The 22,588-nt window shown below is 33.9% G+C and overlaps 1 long non-coding RNA gene across 1 annotated transcript in view; it reads left to right on the forward strand.

The window, feature by feature from the left end:
• LOC306653172 overlaps positions 1-22,588 on the forward strand; it is a 183,301-nt gene that overhangs the window by 55,965 nt on the left and 104,748 nt on the right. Inside the window, exon 2 of the long non-coding RNA XR_013761662.1 lies at positions 18,443-18,594. This is a non-coding gene — a long non-coding RNA (uncharacterized lncRNA). The remainder of the gene's footprint in view (positions 1-18,442; positions 18,595-22,588) is intronic.

Here is a 22,588-nt window from a genome sequence, read left to right on the forward strand (position 1 = left end):
AAAATATCAATAATATTCCTAAAGAGCTTCATCTGTGGCCCATCAGTACTATGTGTAATCTGGTAAAAATAAAAAGTAAATAAATTAGAAAGACTCAACCTGAAAAAAAAAAAAGATTCTGTAAAATAAACCCAACAAACTTCTAATTAACTTAGTAAAGAAAAAATAGCAAATAGTAATATAAAATAGATTTGAAAAAGCAGAGCTTTTATAGATAAGAATATAAAAATGGTATCAACACATCATACTCAATGGGGAGAAGTGAGATGTTTTCCTACTAAAATCAGGAACAAGACAGGATAGCCCTTCTCACCACTTCTAGTCAGCATTGTACTGGAAGCCCTAGCTAATACAATAAGACAAGAAAAGGAAACAAATTGTACACACTGGAAACAGAGAAATAAATTTGCCTTTGCTTGTCAATGGCATGATTGTTTATGTAGAAAATTCCAAGTTGATCACAAAATTCCTGAAACTAATAAGTAATTATAGTAGGTTACAAGATAGTGTCAAGATATTATATAAGATTAATGTACAAAAATCAATTGTTTTCCCTTATAACAGTGATGAATAACTAGAGAATGATATTTAAAGACAATATCATTTACTTCAGCATCAATAGAAGAAATAGGTATAAATAGGTATAAATCAAACAAAACACATAAGTCATATAAGAAAAACTGCAAAACAACAATGACATAAATCAAAGAAGATCTCAATAAAATGGAGAGACACTTAATGTTCTAGAATGGGAAGATTCAATATTGATAGAATGTCATTTCTTCTAAATTTGACCTGCAGATTAAGTTCAGTCTCTTTCAAATTTCCAACATGTCCCTTGGTCCATACAGACAAACTGATTCTAAGGTTTATATGAAGATGCAAATGACTTCCAATAATTGGCATAAAATAAAGAAAAACAGTCAGAGGACATATACCACCTGCCTTCAAAATGTACAATAAACGTACTGTAATCAAGACATGTGGTGTTAGTGAAAGAATGCCAAAAAGATCAATGAAACAGAATAGAGGGTTTAGAGATAGATGTGTGTGCGTGTCTAACCTTTAAAAATGGAGAAAAGGCAATTCAATGGATAAAAACATAGTCTTTTCAACAAAGGGTGTGAGAACAAAGTCTAGACACAGATCTTTCCTTGTCACAAAAAAATCAACTCAAAGTAGACCATAAACTTAAATGCAAGACACAAAAATATAAAAATCCAAGAAGACACATAGGAATAAAACTAGATGACCTTGAGTTTCATGATGACTTTTTTTTAGAGACAGTATTAAAAGAGAAGAAAATTGTGTCAGTTATGACAACATGGATGGAACTGGAGCACATTATGTTAAGAGAAAGAAGATGCTCAGAGGTACATGTTTGAGACCATGACTTGGAACCCAGTAAGTATGATCTTACTATTATATTGAATCTAAAAAAGGTGAACTTATAAAAACAGAGAGATAGAATGGTTGTTACCAGGGCGGGGATGGGGTGGGGTGATGACAGGAGTTGGGAAGTGGAGATATGTTGGTTGAAGAGTTCAAAGTCTCAGTTAAGAGGAAGAAGCTGTCTAGAGCCATTTCACAGCATGACTATTTGTATTTATTATTAACCAGAGTTAATAATTATTGAATATTTCAAAATTGTTCAAAGAATAGATATTCATGTTCTCATTACAAAAGAAATAAGTACGTGACATGGTATATCTGTTAATTAACTTGATATAATCATCCTACAATAAATACATGAATCAAAATAGAGCCTACAGAATGACAGAAAATCTTTACCACATGCACCTCAGATAGAGCACTAATCTCTAGGATATATAAAGAACTCAAAAAACAGCACCAATAAAAACAAATAATCCAATCAATAAATGGGCTAAAGGAACTGAACAGACACTTCATAGAAGAAGAAATACAATCAATCAACAAAAATATGAAAAGATGTTCATCATCTCCAGCAATTAGAGAATTGCAAATATAACTACTCTAAGATTTCATCTCACTCCAATTAGCATGGCAATTATCAAGAATACAAGCAATAATAGGTTTTGATGAGGATGTGGGGAAAAAGGTCTACTCATACATTCCTAGTGGGACTGCAATTTGGTGCAACCACTATGGAAAGCCGTATGGAGACTCTTTATAAAACTTGGAATGGAACCACCATTTGACCCAGTTGTCCCACGTCTTGGTTTTTACCCAAAGGACTTAAAATCAGCAGACTACAGTGACATAGCCACATCAATGTTTATAGCAGCTCAATTCACAATAACTGAACTATAGAACCAACCTAGATGCCCTTCAACAGATGAATGGATAAAGAAAATATGGTACATATACACAATGAAATATTACTCAGCCTTAAAGAAGAATGAAATTATGGCATTTGTAGGTATGTGAATGGAACTAGAGTATATTATGCTAAGTGAAGTAAGCCAATCCCCAAAACCAAAGGCCTAATGTTTTCTCCAATGAGCAGATGCTGATCCATAGTGGGAGGTGAGTAGAGAAGAATGAAGGAACTTTGGATTGTGCAGAGGGAAGTGAGGGGAGGAGTGAGGCAGTGTGGATATGAATAGTAGAATGAGACAGACATTTTTACCCAGAATACATGTATGATTACACTGCTGGTGTGACTCAGCACCCTGTACAACCAGAGGAATGAGAAATTGTGCTCATTTGTGTACAATGTGTCAAAATACATTCAACTATCATGTATAACTGATTAGAACAAATTAAAAAATAAAAAAATAAAAAAGAGGAAATAGTGAAAAAAGTCATTGTATACAATAAAATATATATAATTATTATTTGCCAATTAAAAATGAAAAATTTGCACAAAAATAGTAAATCTGACTAAAAGTAACCAAACAAAACAATGCAATCCAGGAAAGAAGGAATTGGCAAGCTGGACAGCATTAAAATGAACCATTTCTGCTTTATGAAAGACATTAAGAAAAAGAGAAGGGAAGTCACTACGGTTCAAACTTTGATGATATCAAACAACGAGGAGGATACGAGCCAAGGAAATCTACTACAGATATACATGAAAAAATATGGTATAGCTACTTTGAAGAACAGCAATTTCTTACAAAATGTAATATAGTTTCTGTGACATTCAGCAGTAATGATCACTGGTGTCTTTCCAAAGGAGTTAAAACGTGTTCACCTAAAAACCTCCACAGATATTTAATTGTTACTCATAATTGCTCAAATTTGGAAACAACCAAAATATATTTCAATAACTGAATAGTTGAACAAACCTTGGTACATCCATGCAATGAAATATTATTCGTGAATGAAAAAGAAATGAGCAATGAAGCCATGAAAGGGTACAGCAGGACCTTAAATACATACTACTGAATGACAGAAGCCAGTATGAAAAGGTTACATATTGCATGATTCTAATTATATGGTTCTTGAAAAATAAAAACTATGGACACAGTAAAAGTTGTGAACAGTTTTGGAGGAATGAGTGAGGGAGAAATGAATAGGCAAACAGCGTTTTTAGGGTAGTGAGACTATGCTGTATGATACTCTAATAGTGAATATATGTAATTATGCATTTATCAACTCATGGAATGTACACACCAAGAATGAACCTTAATGTGAACTCTAGGCTTCAGTTAATAATAATATATCAGCAATGTCCCATAAATTGTAACATATATCATAATAATACAGCATGTTAGTGTAAATTTTAGATATTCCTAAATGGAAACTCATAAGTGGATGAAATCCTTTATCCAGCATGCATAGGGCACTTTATTATATTCTAAATGATTACCAAAACAATTCAGCATTTTGTAAAGCATTGGCAGTTACTAGGTTAAACCATTTATTACTCTGGTAGTAAATTTGTCTTATATTTTTCATATAATAAGTTTTGATGTAGAATCGCTGAGTCTGAGTATCAGTAAAGATATTCAGAGATTAGCTGAGGCGATATGTATTAAAGATGATATGTATTTAAACATAGAGTACTTGTATGTATAGGACCCTATTAAATTAATTTCAAAACTTAAAATTGGTATAAAGTCATAGAGATTAGTTGAATTTTTAAATTATTATCTAACAGGAGCTTAATTTTAAGTTGATAGAATTTTTAAATTGTAAGTAATGCTAAATGTTTTCTGTCTTGGCCAGATGATTTAAAAATTAAAATTCAAAAATTGTCTTACCCATAGCTCAAGGTCAGAACTTTATTCTCCCATCTCAACTGCTATTTTTTAACCTGCATTCAAATTTTAGTGAAGGTATTAATTCATCAGAACTGTCATTTATTCAATGCTTATGAGAAGGAATAATTTATGAGACTTTGAATATGAAGTAGTAATATATGGTTTCTTATACTTACAATGATAATTTACACTCTGAAAATTAACCAAAAATATCCTATTTTTCATTTCAAATTGAGTTCCAACATTTTGTTTTCTGTTTTTAGCCAAATATTTTGAGGGTTTGGTAATTACTGGGGTTCCATATTTACATCCCAGTTCCTCTCTGGATCTTAAGCAAAACTCAGTGAAAAAAAATTGTCTATTCCACCCACAGTTCACTAGCCTACCTGGTTTTTCCCCTGAGGAGGGCTACATGGAAATGGAAACAGAAAAATTTAGAGATGGACAATCAACATGAAAGCTCCTGAGTATGTATTGCCCAGGTAAAACCAAGTGAAGAAGGGCAGATGTTTAAGGATATCATCTCTGACTTCCATATTTGAGAAAAAGTTTCTTTTTCTTTTTTTGCTTTGCTTTTACTTATTTTTTATTGTAAACAAATGGGATAAATGTTGTTTCTCTGTTTGTACATGGAGTCAAGGCATACCATTTGTGTAATCATAAATTTACATAGGGTAATGTTGTTTGATTCATTCTGTTATGTTTATTCCTTCCCCCCAACCCCTCTTTTTCCTTCCTTCCTCCATTCTTACCACCCTCCTTAACCCTAACCCTAAACCTAACCTTATCCCTAACGCTAACCCCTCCCACCCCCCATTAAATGTTATCATCCGCTTATCAGCGAGATCATTCATCCTTTGGTTTCTGAGATTGGCTTATCTCCCTTAACATGATATTCTCCAATTTCATCCATTTGCCTGCAAATGCCATAATTTTATCATTCTTTATGGCGGAGTAATATTCCATTGTATATATATATGCCACAGTTTCTTTATCCATTCATCAATTGAAGGACATGTAGGTTGGTTCCACAATCTGGTTATGGTGAATTGAGCAGCTATGAACATTGATGTGGCTGTATCTCTGTAGTATGCTGATTTTAAGTCCTTTGGGTATAGACCAAGGAGTGGGATAGCTGGGTCAAATGGTGGTTCCATTCCAAGCTTTCTGAGGAATCTCCACACTGCTTTCCAGAGTGGCTGCTCTAATTTGCAACCCCACCAGCAATGTATGAGTGTACCTTTTTCCCCACATCCTCGCCAACACCTATTGTTGCTTCTGTTCTTGATAATTACCATTCTAATTGGGGTGAGATGGAATCTTAGGGTAGTTTTGATTTGCATTTCTCTTATTACTAGAGATGTTGAACACTTTTTCATATATCTGTTGATTGCTTGTACATCTTCTGTGAAGTGTCTGTTCATTTCCTTAGCCCATTTCTTGATTGGATTATTTGTATTCTTGGTGTAGAGTTTTTTGAATTCTTTATATATAAAGTATATATATTCTTTATATATATATTTATATAATTTATATAATATATACTTTATATATATTCTGGAAATTAGCGCTCTATCTGAAGTATGAGTGACAAAGATATTCTCCCACTCTGTAGGCTCTCTCTTCACATTACTGATAGTTTCTTTTGCTGAGAGAAAGCTTTTTAGTTTGAATCTATCCCAGTTGTTGATTCTTGCTTTTATTTCTTGTGCTATGGGAGTCCTGTTAAGGAAGTCTGATCCCAAGCCGACATGTTGAATGTTTGGACCTACTTTTCTTCTATAAGATGCAGGATCTCTGGTCTGATTCCAAGGTCCTTGATCCATTTTGAGTTGAGTTTTGTGCAGGGTGAGAGATAGGGGTTTAATTTCATTCTGTTGCATATGATTTTTCCGTTTTCCCAGCACCATTTGTTGAAGAGGCTATCTTTTCTCCATTGCATATTTTTGGAACCTTTGTCTAGTATGAGAAAATTGTATTTATTTGGGTTTGTGTCCATGTCCTCTATTCTGTACCATTGATCTACCTGTCTATTTTGGTACCAATACCATGCTGTTTTTGTTACTATTGCTTTGTAATAGAGTTGAAGATCTGGTATTGCGATACCCCCTGCTTCGCTCTTTCTACTGAGGATTGCTTTAGCTATTCTGGGTTTCTTATTCTTCTAGATGAATTTCATAATTGCTTGCTCTATTTCTGTAAGGTACATCATTGGGATTTTAATTGGAATTGCATTGAATCTGTATAGCACTTTTGGTAGTATGGCCATTTTGACAATATTAATTCTGCCTATCCAAGAACATGGGAGATCTTTCCATCTTCTAAGGTTTCTTTAATTTCTTTCTTTAGTGTTCTGTAGTTCTCATTGTAGAGGTCTTTCACCTCTTGTGAGATTGATTCCCAAGTATTTTATTTTTTTTTTGATGCTATTGTGAATGGGGTAGTTTTCCTAAATTCTCTTTCTGAAGATTCATCACTTATGTATAAAAATGCATTGGATTTATGAGCGTTGATCTTGTAACCTGCTACTTTACTGAATTCACTTATGAGTTCTAAAAGTTTTCTGGTGGAATTTCCAGTTTCCTCTAAATATATAATCATGTCATCAGCGAACAGGGATAATTTGAGTTCTTCTTTTCCAATTCGTATCCCTTTAATTTCTGTGGTTTGTCTAATTGCTCTGTCTAGAGTCTGAAGAACGATATTGAATAGAATTGGTGAAAGAGGGCATCCCTGCCTTGTTCCAGTTTTTAGGGGGAATGCTTTCAGTTTTTCACCATTTAGAATGATATTGGCCATGGGCTTAGCGTAGATGGCCTTTACAATATTAAGGAATGTTCCCACTATCCCAATTTTTTCTAGTGTTTTGAGCATGAAGGGATGCTGTATTTTATCAAATGCTTAGAAAAAGGTTTTTCACATTGTGAATTTAATAATGAGTTAAGTAAATATATGTAATAGTCCATTACCTGCATATATTCAGTTATTGAGTTTTTTAATAACTTTTTTTCAGACTTTTCCGATTGACAAAAAAATTTGGATTACATGAATTATAGAATCTTAGGAAGCTAAACAAACACACAAGATTGGCAAGAGATAAACCAAGGAAGTTTGTAATTATCAGTGCTTGGAGAGTGCATAGAAGAAATTTAAATCTTCATGTTTTTATGTGTAATTTTGGCCAATTAAAAAAATTTGTATACATGTGTTTCTTCGTTTTAGAATAATGAATACAATTAGACTGTTAACTGTTCTTTCTGTTTATTGTTTCTAAGGTTCTGTGATGGGTGTTTTCTTGGTTGAATGGGTAAAACTAATGACAGTTAATGGGAATGCTGTTTTGTTTTCTTTTTTTTTTCTTCAGTGTTGTGGATTTTCTCTTTTTTTTCATTTAAATAATATCCTTTTCCTCTTTAGTGAAGCAAATTATAACTCATTACTTTTTTAAAACTCAAAATGTTTCTTTGAGTGCAGCCAAATGTAAACTGTTTATGAGTTTGAGCTGATGACTCTTTATATTTCTCTATTTTTGATGAAGTAGAGATATTTAAGACAATTCAATCAGCCATATTGCTAGGAAGAAAAGTTCAGGTATAGAATTTCTTTTTTTAATTTTTAAAGTTTTCTTTAAATTCAAAAGCAAAACTTCTGTTTGGTTGGTAGTAGACAAAGTATTTGATTGTCACTTTGTTTTCTGGAATACCTTGAAGCAACCAATAAATTCATATTCATAAATTTGTAGCTTATTTCTCTTTCATTTAAAAATATATTAAAATTCTTTTGTTTTACTTTCTTCTCAAAGTTGCCATTGTAGGTTATGGGGACAAATAGTATTATTACAATTTATAGTCAATATAGATAATTAATAATTGGGTCAAGAAGATGGGGGCTGATTCAAAAGGAATAAAATGCTAATACCTCCAGAGCACTTCCCCTCCTCACCTGTCACCAAGGTCACCTGCCACCAGGGAATTGTTCCTCCCAGCTAGAATACCCCCTTGGTGGCTCCTTGCCTGCCTTTCTGGGCAGATATGGAAAATAGGGAAAGGTACCCACTGGACAGCTCTCTTCCTGCCCTTTTGGTCATGTAGGTAGAATGGGAGGAGGGGGCATGAGAAGAAATGAAACCTAAAATCTATAAAGGGAGCAAGACACCCCTATTCCCTGGGGTACCAGGTCTGGGCCCTCTCCTCTCCAGTAAATCTTTCTTGCTCTTGCCTCAGTGTTTCTCACCTGTTCAGTCTTCAACACCAGGGGAACAGGACCCAATGTTGATTTCAAGACTGTTTTCATTACTCCCATTTGGTCAATAAGAATGCTGAGTCAGAATGAGATAATGATTTCCCTGATGTTTCTTAAAAAGCTTAATAAATTTGGTATTTAAATATAGGTCTCTTAGACCTCAACATGGTTGATCTACCATTAAATATGACCTAAATTGTCCATTCAGTAATGGTATTTATGTGCTTGACTTTTAAATACTCTGGTCACTTGGACCAAGTGACCACAGAAGAGATACGCTAAAATAAAAATTACTTTGACCTTATTAAAATATTTTTTGCTCAGTTCCATATTATGTATTAATAGCATTGAAGATCTTTTTTATCTTTTACTAATCCCTCTTTTTTCTTTCTCTGTACTTCCTTCCTAACTTTATTCCACAGTGCTCAAGTCCTCTAATCTCAAAGAGTTAGAGATATTACTTCTATTTAATTAAGGAAATGAAAGCCATGATTTCACCAGGCAGTTTCTCTGTGCCTTGACTTATTCTCTTTCTTCATAAAAAGAACATTCCTCATTTCTGTTGCAAGATTAAAAGCTCTAACCCTCCTCCTCATTCAACTGCTGTGGTAACTTACTACTTCCTTCATCTCTCTTTTGCCTTTGAATGCTCCCATCCACTACTTCTTTTCACACATGCTCAAATCTCATGTAGCCTGACACATACACCCATCTTCTTTATCAAACTACAGTCCCATCATTTCTTCTAATTCACTGTCAAATGTCAAGGGTGGGCTACTGTCTCACATTCTTTCTATATTTCCTACTTTAAATTTAATTTCTTAAATCAAATATTCTGGGTCACAGAGTCCTTCTAGCCTTTACAAATTTAGGTAAATCAACCCTAGAAAGAGGCAAGTGCTTACATTTTCCAAAAATTTCCAGGTGCTCACCATAATCCCAAGAGAAAAGTTGTTTTCAAGTTTTATTCTGAAAACAATTATGTGTAAACCTTGCTAAAATGTATACCAATGTTTTATATTAGAACTTTGTTCACAGACCTTTGTGGGAAAAGAGTTGTGCATTAATACTTTTGATAATGTGTTTGGTACCATAGAATTCTATGGAGTACTTCCCCAAGTAGACTGTACCATATCTATTCCAACAAAAGCTAGCCTATGAAATGCTTTGATAAGATTGTAGAGAGAAGTATGGTTACTAGCCAGCTAACCTTAAAATAAAAATATTATCTTAAATTATCAGAGTCAGTCCATTGTAGTCACATGATCCTATAAAACAGAAAAGAAAAACAAGTCAGTCAGAGGAGTGAGGCAGAAAAATGAGGAAAAGAGATTTGAAAGGGGGAAGTCAAGAGAGTTCTAAGACTAAGATGGCTTTGTTATGCTTTACTTGCTGAGATGTACAGGCCATATGCAAGGGCTGGAGATTTCTAGGAGCTGAGGACAGTATATATTTGGCAGACAGCAAGTAAATGGCATCCTCATTCAAATACCCTTAGGGAAATTTCTTGGCAGATAGACCAAATGAGTTTGGGTATGCCTTCTCTGCTGGGAAGTTAATAAGTGATACTACCTTTTGGCACTTTGATTTTAGTTTGGTGAGACCTGAGTTATAAATCTGATCTAAAAAAATTTGAGATAATAAATCTGCATTGCTGTAAACTGCTAAGTTTTAGTAATTTACTATAATAGCACTAGAAAATCTGTAGATGTTAACTCATATTCATGTCACCCACCCTAAACCTGACACTAATGGTTCTTGTGTCAGGTTGAAAATGCCTGCCTAACCTTCTAAACTTAGCCTTCTACATGCCAAGTAAGCTTTGGGAAAGATGAATGATTTCCTGATTTCTAAAACCACAAACCTCTTCATAGTCTCTTCATTTTTTAATCTCCTTATCCTTCCCATTTTTTTAAAATTTTGATATTGTAGATGATGCTCTTTTTACTCAAATTACACTCTGTACCAACAATACTACCATTGACATTTTCAATTATTTTCTTATTCTTGTGTATATTCTTCAAGTTGAGATTTTCCAAGTCGTTCCCTGGGTGTTTGCACTTGCTTCTGAATGATACCATCTACCCAGGGCTTTATATATTACATTTTGAAAGACAAGAGTGATGTAGTACACTGTGCATGGGATAAATTAGTTTGAGTCTGAGTTCCATGATTTTCTTCTTGGTTGATTGTCACTAGATTATTCTATGTAACAAACAATCTTTAAGTCTTAGTGGAATACAACATTAAATTTCATTTCCTTGTTTATATTTCAAATCAATTATGGTGTATTTTTTTCACATTTTTATTGGCTCATATTAGCTATATATAACATTAAGATTAATTTTGACATAATTATAAAAACATGGAATATAATTAATTCCCCAGTACTTCCCCTTCCTCTTCTCCCTCCCCCTGTTTTCTTGCCTCTACTCTACTGATCTTTATGCTATTTACTTACTTGTTTTTTAATTAGTGTCTCATGAATATACATAATGGCAAGATTCACTGTAGTATATTCATATATGTACATTGGAAAGTTAGGTTAGATTTATTCTACTTTTTTCCCCGTTATTCCAGTGGTATGTTTTTAATTTACATTCCTTCTTTATTCTTAATCCAAAATGAAGGTACAAAAGTTTATTTCCTAGGGAAAAAAGGAAAAGAACAGTGTCATATTCATGTGATGGTGTTTGAAGTTTCCTATTGGGTACAGCATACACATATGGCTAGAGCAAATTGTGTAGATGTGTGAATTAGCTTCTTGTCCTGGGACAAAATACCTATGATAAACAACTTAAAAAGAGGAAAGATTTCTTTTGACTCACAGTTTCAGAAGTTTTAATCTATGGTTGCTTGGCTCGATTGCTTTGGGTCTGTGGCAAGGCAGAAGAACAACATGGCAGGGGACACATGGTAGAACAAGACTGCACCCATCATGGTGGCCAGGAAATATAAGAGAGAGAGAGAAAGGGACCAGGATCCCAATATCTCCTTCAAGGGTACACCCCAAGTGACCTGACTTTCTCCAACTAGGCCCCATCTCCAAAAGTTTCCACCACTTCCCAACAGTGCCATCAGCTGGGGAATAAGCCTTCAGCACATAAGCCTTTGGGGGACATCCCAGTTCCAAACCTTAATAGTAGACAAGCATGATGCTTAGTGATCTGGGGGAATATGTTCCTTTTTCAGGGAGACATAGCAAATTATACACCAGGTGTACTGTTATGTGATATCACTACTGGGAAGGAGACATACAATTGAGAACAATAATACAACCTATAAAATTATGTAACATTGGTAACTTTTACTTTTCTCCCAGTTTCAGTTTACAATTTGATAAATTGAGGATAGCAATAGTTATACAGTTTTTTTGAGATTAAATGAGTACATGCCTTGGCACCTGATGTATTGTTGATATTTAATAAATACTGTTTAGTTAGTTCCATTTTTTCCCCCAATTTTTCTACTTTTGGTTTTTCCTGAGCTCTAAACCTCAGCTTTTTCATTGCTTGATGGCGTTCTCACGAAGTCCTTCTAACATATCTTCTTTTTTATAATTCCTTATCATTCCTGAAAAACATAGTTTACCTCCTACTTTTATAAAAGTAACTTTGATTTCTTTATCAGCCAGCAATAAAAACAAATTGTCTCCAGAAAATGTGTTAATGGGTCCTGTTAATAGGATTTTTAACCATTCTAATTTCTTCAAACATAATTCAAGAATACATTATATTTTCTATATAATATTTTAAAATCCTCTTAAATTAGAAACTTACATAATGACCAATAATGAAATTTATAATTTATAGTTAACCCCAACTTTATTTTATCTATCTAAACAGTTCATACAACTTCTTGTCTCATGCGCTGTTTCAAGAACAAACTTTGAGTTTCGTTGGTTTGTTTATGAAATTTGTGTTTTATTTTTGCCACTTCATTGTAGCAAATTAGTCATGGAGTTTCCTTTCTTGGGTTTATTACTTTTAAGAATAAGAAATACTAATAATTTAAATGCTAAACAATACATGTGAGTTAGTTAGCTTTTTGTCACTTTGACCAAAACACCTAACAAGAACAAGTGAGAGGAGGAACGTTTATTTTGGGCTCACAGTTTCAGAAGTCTTATTCCATTGTCAGCTGATTCCATTGCTCTGGGCTGGAAGCACAGCAGAACATCACTGTGGAAAGAAGTGACAAAGAAAAGCTGCTCAGTTTATGGCCTCCAGTAGGCAAGGGGTGGGGTGGAAAGGGAGAGAGAAAGAGAGGCCAGAGAAGATCCAGTCTCCAAGGCCACACCCCCAGGGAGATATTTCCTCCAGTCCCACCTCACCTGCCTACAGTTGTCACTCACCTAGTTAGTCTCTTCAGATATCAATTAATTCATCAAATAAGTAGATTAGTTTACTGCTGAGATCAGATCCCTAATCATTTTTCAATAGCCCTACTGTGTGTCTTGCTGCACTGGGGATCATGCTTTCAACTCATGAACTTTTGGGGGAGACATTCCAGATCCAAACCCTAACAACATGTGTCAGAAATAATGAGAAACTGACAAACAACGAGGTTGGTTGTTTCACTGCCATCATATTTCCATTTCAGTGCCCTGCTGTCCTAACTTGCCTTTAATTCTCTTCAATTTATATGAGTTCACTTCAGTAGAAATCAGTTTTATGTAAGCTCCACAATTCAGACACTGAGCACTTCTTCAGTGATCACCATTATATATTCAAAAAGGGCAGACTTTTCTTTAAGAACAGTTTACTGTCTTCTCTATCCCTGTGAATGTGCATCTCTACTAACTTCTGTAAGCTATGTGTCTAATTTGGGGTATAACCTCCAAGGGTAAAGAATTTGGACAATTGGGAAAAGAAACAGACACATAAACTTTTGCAGACTGTCTATAAAAACAGAAGAAGTGAAAATCGCTATTAAACTTTATTTAAAGAACAAGTCTATAATTATTTGTGTATGGTACTAATGGTATGATGTATAGACTTTCTGAAATGGGAGACAGATGAAGAATTCATTTTATTGATCTATATGAAAATCTGAATAGCAAGAAAAGAGAGAAAGGTAGTATATAAAGTGAAATATGTGGAAGGGATATATCCATTTTATTATTTAGAATTATAGTCTCTAAATACCAAATGGATAGAAATTCACTAACTCTCTATTATTCCTATTGCAATAGCAGTGACATAACTGTTATGGAAAAATGACTGCAGCAAAACTAAATATTTGTGGGACAAAAGTTTGCAAGGAATTCAAGCTTTTCAGTGCAACCAAAATTATTCTAAATTTTATAAGTAGTCAATAGAATCTAGTTTTTTTTCCTTTTTTTTATTATTTAGGGAATAAAGCAATTTGGCACATTGCTTACTTGTGTACTGACCATTAAGTGAACTGGTCATTTGGTAAACTGCATCAACTTCTGCCAGAAAAGTGTCCTTTAGCAAAATGACTTTCAGAGAATTAATCTGTTCTCTTAATTGTCCTTCCTGTGCTCAGTCTCTTGCTCATCCAATCTATTCTACTCAGTGATGCCATGCTTCTTTCAGAAACCTCTAATCAGTTCACCACTATCTATATAATTCTCTTGAGTGACATTCAACATCCATCAGAGTATAGACTAAATCCTCTCATCCACTCCCAGCTGCCGCAGTTTGTACTTACCATATCATGACCTTACCAGCCCCAGACATTTTTCCATGCTGTTTCCCAGCCTGGAAAGGACAATAACACTATTTTTTGTGATCAAAGGCAGGTCAAGTCGAGTTCAGACATTTTGTCCTAAGTTGCCTCCCTCCAGTTTTCACAAACTAATAATTCTTTTCTCCTTGTACTCATCATTGGTTCATTTTAAAAATTGCATCTCATATGCAGCAGTCCATTAGATGATAGAACCAAGAGAGACCAAACCTTCCCTGGTCAAGAATATTTTTATTCTATTATTTTCAGAAATAAGATCATTTAAAAAAAATTGATCCAGAATTGATCTAACTGTATGTTACTGATTTACACTAAAGAAGCTTGCAAACAGCTGATGTCTCATAAATTTTATGGCAATTTATTTTCATGGGAAAAATACTTGGCTCAAAAACGCAGGTCAGCATTTAGCACTCAGGATTTGGCATACATTCCTAAGAAGAATTAATATGTACTGTAAAGAGAGTACCTCACATCTCTTAGGGTGCCTATTATAGAAAACATCAAAAGAAAACAAATACTGAAGAATATATGTAGAGGAAAAAGGAAACCCTGTACACTGTTAGTGGGAATGTAAATATATACAGAGCCGTTATTTGAAATTATATGGAGCCTCCTCAAAAAAATTTAAATTAGATTTATCATATTTTCTAGCAGTATCAATTTTGGATATATCTCCAAAGGAAATAAAACCACTATATTGAAGAGATATTATCACTCCCATGTTGATTCCATCATTGTTCACAATAGACAAAATAAGAAAAATACAAGTATCTATTGACAGATATATAAAGAATATGTGATATATAGACTATAGATACATACATATACATATATGATAGAGTACTTTTCAACCTTGAAAAAGCAAATTCTGCCATTTGTGACAACATGGATGAACTGGAGTTCCTCATGCTAAACCAGGCACAAAAAGACAAATTCTTGTGTGTGGAATGCAAAAAAGTAGAATTCAGTGAGGCCAGTGGTTACCAGGGGTTAGGGGAGGTGGAGGAGGAAAAGAATAACTATTAGAGAAATAACATACAGACAGCTTAGTGAGTATGGTTAATGATGAATGTACTGAGGATCTGAAATTTGCTAAAAATGTAGATTTTATGTGTTCTCCCACCACCACACACATGGTAATTATGTGAGGTGATGGGTATGTTAATAGCTTGCTTGTGGTAATTATTTTACAGTTGTATACATATATCGAAATGTAGCATTATACCTACTGTATGTGTACTTTTCTTATCAATTATACTTCAGTAAAGCTGGAAAAAAGAGAAGAATAAAAGAGAGAAGGCAGGTTTTTAAGGAGCACACTGAGAGGACTGTCATTTCCCCAAACTGTGAAGACTCTGGGGAACAAGACTTTGTGAAGAGCAAGTTTTGGAGAGTAGATCAAGAGTTTGTTTTTGGATCCATGCAGGTGCCTATTTGAGGTACTTATTAAACATCTCAGCAATGATTTTGCTCTATGACTTTGATGTTTGAAAGAGGGGTCCAGAACAGAGATTAATACTTGAGTAATTCTCAAGTGTATGTGTGTATTTTAAGACATGGTCACCAAAGGTGTAGGTGCAGAATAGAAAAAGACCATCAAATGAGCCTTAAAGTAAGCCAACATTTAGGTTGAAGATATGAGAAGGAACAAAGGAGACAAGCGCCAGAAATAAAGGAGACAGTTACTGCCCATTACAATTAATGGGTCTTGTAGGATGTGATTGAACTAACGATTGAACTTAGCAAAGTTTCAGTAGAATGGGGACAGATGCATCCTGGTTGCAATGTGTACACTAGAGAATGAGAATAAAAAATTTGGAAAAAGTACAAAACACCTTGAATTCTGAAACTTAAAAACAAATCTACGGGTCACTAGTCCTCATGTATATTATCTCCAGGGGTAATACAGTTAGCTTTGTAATGTATAATTAAATTCAGATTATGTTCACAGTGAAATGGAAAATCCTTAAGTTTGTGGAAAAGGAGTCATTGCTGCATAGAAAAAAACTTCTTAGATCTTGGTTTAAAATAGACCTAGAAGATGAAGTCACCTAAGTTATCTGCAAACGTTAATCCACACTTCTGAATTTCTTTCATTCAACTTTATTAATGGGTACGTTGCTTAATATAGGACTCAGAATCAAACTGGCACTAAAATAGCAGCTATTGCTTTTTGTTTTTCTTACCCAGCCAGCATTTTTTGTGTGTATTCCACTGTTGTTTATGGCATCTTATCTGTGACATTCTTCTACCATTTAAGCTTGTTAGGAAAGTTTTAAAAATTTAGTTTTATTTTAACTGTCCATCAATTACAGTGGGCTAAACAATTAATGGAAGGAAATCCCCTCTCCCCTCCTGATTCTGCACATCAGGTTGCTGAGGAAAACAACCTAGCTCCTATTGCTTGGTCATTCAGCTCCCTCTTCTCTAGGACTCTTAAAACTTGGGTATGTTCAGGGTTATTATGGACCATGGTCTGTGTCTGTTGTCTCACCATGGTAACTTACCTCTCCTTTCAATTTCAACATGTCACAGATCTAATGATGTATAGTCAGTATAAATAGGGCTGACCTTAAGTTTATTTCTTCTGGTCTCCTACCTTTGCAGTTGTGCTTTTACTCTCTTTTGGAACCTTACAATCCCATTTTGTCTATTTCCGGGTTCATTTTTCTTTTTTTTCCTCTCAGTGTTATTCTCTCAGCTATTTTTCCTATACCATCTCTCCAGTGTGCAACCAACAAACAGTAGGAAGGAGCTGTTATGGCGGTGGTGTCAGAGTTCGCATCTTGCCACGTAGAAGTATCCTACACTTTAATTTTCTCTGGATGGAACTGGAGATCATCATGTTAAGTGAAAATAAGTCAGACACAGAAGGACAAAAATTGGATTATTTTCTCTCTTACATGAACTCTGAAAAACAATTAAAAAAAAAAAAAGGGTAGTAGGGGAACCTTTTAGTAAGGGGAAGAGATCTGGTGGGGAGTGGAGAGGGTAGTAAGAGAGGGTCATAGTGAGGGTGCCTACAATCGAATTACATTATATGCATGTATGGAAATGTCAAATGAAACCCACCAATTTGTGCCGTTCATATGCACTAATACATAAATAAAAAGAGAAAGGATTGAATAAAAACACTCTATAAAAATTTGTGATTTTCTCACCTTTACTAACAGATTACTTTTTTGAAATATATATTATTAGTTGTAGATGGACAGAATACTTTATTTTTTTTTATGTGTTGCTGAGGATCAATCCCAGTGTCTCACACATGCTAGTCAAGTGCTCTACCACTGAGTCACAATCTCCCCGCTAAGAGATCACTTTTTAACTCATTCATTAATAACCACTTGAAACTCTTATAATATTGAGTGGGGTAAATTATTTTTTCCTCTTCTGGTCAAATCTCAGATCTAATAGGTTTTTATTGAACATTGTGAGTTTTGACATTTTCATAACATCTGTAAGATTGTTTTCTAGTTAATCTTTCCAAAGTTATATATTTTATTTACCATAAGTGTTTTATATTTATATATTTTCCACCTAACTCATGGGTATCACAAAGATAGCTTGAGCTATACTGGATATGAAACGTTGACTAGTTTTTAACTTTTATTCCTACAGTTTTGTAGAGTCTCTTCCCCTGAAGCCTCTACTTAATTCTTATTTACATAACATGACGAATGACAATGTGAGAAAAAGCAGACCAGTTAAGCTTTTTCTTTCTGGTTTTGCTCATTATGGCCCTAGTTCTAACACCTAGGACACGAGGTATTTCATGTATTCTTTAATGTCTGCAGTCTGCTTCTTAAAAAATGCTTTTTGCTAATATGTCAAACTTTTACCTCTGCTTTGAGATTCACTTCTCATTTTCTCTCTTTAATAAAGATTGCTACTAACTGTACTGTCTTTCTGTTCTGAAGTTAAAAAAGATCATATGACAGTGATGAGAAGGCATTTAAAATATATGGCAGATTTGCATTGTTTTTACTCATAAATAAAATGGACAATGAATAAATAATATGAGAGAGCATATTCCATCATCATGTGCAGGGAATCTAATTTGATTACTATAAAACTATCTAATGTTAGTATTCTAAAGTATCATAAATCATAAAATATGACAGATTTCAGGTTCTTAGATTTTAAAAATAAATATCCTAGATGATTTCTTGTTAGAATCACATTTTTAAAGAAACATATTATGCATTTAGATAAAAATTTTAAAAATATCATTGATGTAATATTTATAATAAAGTTTTAGCTTTAATATTCTGCTTTTCTTTTTCTCCTGATATTAGGAAAGAAGAGTAGGAATCCATTTCAAGCTAAAGAGGAAATTCAACCTGGGCTATCTTTCTCTTTCAAGAAAATTAACAGAAGGCCAATGGAGCCCTTTATCTATCGAGTGCAGGCTTCATTAATTAATCCTTTTTATCTGTGACAGTTAAAGGTAAATCTAGAATATTCTGCCTCCTTGAAATGATTTCTAGTTTTGCTCTTACTTGCTAAAATACATTCTTTCAACTCTGTGTTATCTTTTGTCAACCAAATATATATTAAATCAAATTGCACTGGGCTATTTTGCCTTATGTTGACTTTAAAAAAGATAGCCAGTTAGATAAATACCTTTTTATATTTTAAATTTTATATTTTTTTGAGAGTGACAAAAAGAACAAGGAGTATCTTTCTGTTACTCCTCATTTTCATAATAGTGGAAGGTGGAATTCATATGACATTATAAGTAGAAATTTTCCGCATCACTAAGAACATGTCTTAAAGTATAATGCCTACTGGACAAGTCAGAAATCATTCTAAGAAAAAATCTGGTCACACATCATGCACTGTCTGCATTATTTCTCTTCCTTTTCACTAAATATGTTACACATGCACACACTCACTCACAGGAATACTGCCATTTAGTTCATTTGTTTCTGTTATCTATTCCTCATCTTAAACCACATATATATTTCCATCATTTGCTTTAGAAATAATTATTTGACATTTCAAACAGAAACCATGGAGGTGCAAGAAAATCTTGGGAACTCAGGACATGTCTTTCTTTTTAATTTAATGTTTTAACTGTTTGTTGGGGCATTGGCTGCTTCTTAATGTGAATTTTTTTTCATGTTGGTTTTTGCTGTTAGACTAATACCTGCCAGGAACCAGTAATGGGAAAACATTCTAGTTACATGGATATTTGCCCATTTATGCTCACCTTTAACAAAAAGTGACAAGCGTGTCACATTTAATCAGGTCACATCAGGTTGTGTCTCAAGAAAATAGAGAACATAAGATAACCCAGATCAAAGAAGCAATCCTGAACCAAAAGTACAAAGAAAAGAAACACCAAGTGCTTAGGATTACAGAAAGAAAATGATAACCTATCTATAGGTTAATAGCCACCTGCCTTTTGAATATACATTTGGTAACAACAATTATAATTGTATATATTTCTGTTTCTATATGTTAAATTGATTTTACTTTTATTTCTTATAAAACTTTGTTTAATATAAGTATATTAAGGGCACAATTTAAAGTGTCAAATTAATTATGAAGGTGATTCCTTACTTTGAGAGAACATGTAGTCTAATGCAGTAGCCGCTACTCACATTTGGCTATTAAATTAAATTAAATTCAGTTAGTTACTCTTATTAGTCACATTTCAAGTGCTTAACTGTCATGAACACTTAGCACCTCCCAAATTGGACAGCATTGGTAGAGAACACTTTCATCATCATAGAAGGTGCTAATTCAGAATATTACAGGTGAAATGTAGTCTCAGCACACTAAAATGATGCATAAAGAATCATGGCAGAAGGGAAGTAGGCAGTGGTTTCTGATCTTCTCAAAACAGAAAGGAGCCAGTGACCGAAAAGCAGAGTTGAGAGGTGAGCAATACAAGAAATGCCCTAAGAATCTATATAAAAAAGACTGAGATCTGGAGAGACTTGAAGATAGGTTACCACAGTAGAAAATGAATTCAGAGTTTCCTCACTGTGAACCTGAACCAGAATGCGGGGCCAGGGGTGGGGCAACAGAGAGAGAAATAAAGGGGAATGGAAAAACCCAGGCTCACCTCCTTAAACACATTTGGAAAGGCAGGCAAAACTTAAAGCATGATGGGAACATTAGAAACACATCAAAATGGTACGAAATAAAGAACTATCACTCTATAATAACATTAAATATAAATGGTCTAAACTCCTTTCAATCAAAAGACAAAGACTTGCACATTGGATTTAAAAGCAAAACCCAACAATATGTTGTCTGAGAGAGACTCACCTCACAGGTAAAGATATCCACAGATTTAAGGTGAAAGGATAGGAAAAGATATACCATACAAACAATACTTGTAAACAAGTGGGGTTGGCTAGTCTCATATCAGATAAAGTGGACTTCAAGCCAAAATTAATTAAAAGAGACAAAGAATGTCATTTCATATTGCTTAAAGGAATCATACAAAAAATACATTATAATGGTAAATATTTTTGCCCCAAATGATGGCATATATATTTAACCATCCTCAATACTAAGGCTCAAATAGAACACAATACAATAATACTGTGTGGCTTTACCATACCTTTCTCAGCACTAGGTAGATCACCTAGACATAAACTTAAGTAGAGATTCTAAAGAACTAAAATTAATTAATAATATTGACCTAAAAGACATCTATAGAATATTTTATTCATCAATGTTTGAATTTACTTTCTTCTCAGCAGCACATGGAACACTTTCTAAAATAGACCATAGTTTAGGTTACAAAGCAAATCTTAGGAAACACAAAAAAATAGAACTATCTTGCATTCTATCAGATCATAATGGAATAAAATGAGAAATAAATAAGGTAAAACACAGAAGTCACTCTAACACCTGGAGACTAAATACTACACTTTTGAATGATGAATGTATACCAGGAGAAATAAAGGGAGAAATACAAAAATTCTTAGAAGTAAATGAGAATAGAAGTACAACATATCTAAATCTCTTGGACAGTATGAAAGTAACAAAGAAAAGCGCAGGATAGGATGAATTCTAAGAAAAAGTTTATAGTACTGAGTTCATACATCAAAAAAGTAGAAAGTTACCAAATAATCTAACCTTACATCTTCAAAGCTTTAGAAAAAGAGAAAAAAACAACATTGAAATCAATAGAAGGCAGGAAATACATTACAATTAGAGCCAAAAATCAATGAAATTGAGAATAAAAAAGTTATGAAAGATGTATTAAAAATTTGGCCTTTTTAAAGATAAAGAATTGATAAACCTTTAGCCAGGCCTACCAAAAGAAAGTGAGAGAACATTCAAACTAATAAAATTAGAGATGAAAAAAGAAATATCACCAGAGACACTGCTGAAATCCAGAGGATCATCAAAAACTATTTTGAAAATTTATATTCCCATAAGCTAGAAAATCTTGCAGATATCGACAAATTTCTAGAGATATATGACCAATCCAAATTGAAACAGGAGAATATAGAACACTTAAAAAGGTCACTATCAAGTAATGAAATTGAAGCAGGATCAAAGCTTTCCAACAAAAAAAAGCCCAGGACAGAAAAAATTCTCAGCTGAGTTCTACCAGACCTTTAAAGTAGAACTTATACCAATCCTCCTCAAGTTATTCTATGAAATAGAAAGAGGGAACTTCCAGGTGTGGTGGCACATGCCTGTAATTCCAATGGCTTGGGAGGTCGAGATAGGAGGATTGCAGGTTCAAAGCCAGTCTCAGTAATGGTGAGGCACTGAGCAACTCAGTGACACTCCGTCTCTGAGTAAAACACAAAATAGGGCTGGGTATGTGGCTCAGTGATCAAGTGCCCCTGAGTTCAATCCCTGGAAACTGCATCACCCCACACCCAAAATAAAAAGAAAAGAAAAGGAGGAAACTCTTCCAAATTCATTTTGTGAAGCCAGTATCACCATGATACCAAAACCAGATAAAGATATATCAAAGAAAGAAAACTTCAGGCCAACATTCTTGATGAACATAGATGCAAAAATTCTTAATAAAATATTGGGAAACCACATGCAAAGTGTATTAAAGATAGTGCACCATGATTAAGTGGGTTACATCCCAGGGATACGAGGTTGATTCAACATATGGAAATCAATAAATGTAATTCACCACAAAAATAGACTTGAGAAAAAGAATCACATGATTATTTGACAAAGTACAGTACCCATTAATGTTTAAAACACTAGAAAAACCAGGGATAGAAGAAAATTATCTCGATATTGTAAAGGCTACATGTGACAACCCAAGGTCAACATTATACTGAATGGAGAAAAAATGAAAGCATTTCCTCTAAAAAAAAAAGGAACCAGACAAAAATGCTCACTCTCACCACTCCTATTCAACATAGTCCTCGCAACTCTAGTTAGGGCAATCGGGCAGGAGAAGGAAACCAAAGGGATACAAATAACAGAAGAAGAGATCAAAC

This window comes from Sciurus vulgaris (assembly GCF_902686455.1).
Source record: "Sciurus vulgaris genome assembly, chromosome: 2".
NCBI classification, from domain to species: domain Eukaryota; kingdom Metazoa; phylum Chordata; class Mammalia; order Rodentia; family Sciuridae; genus Sciurus; species Sciurus vulgaris.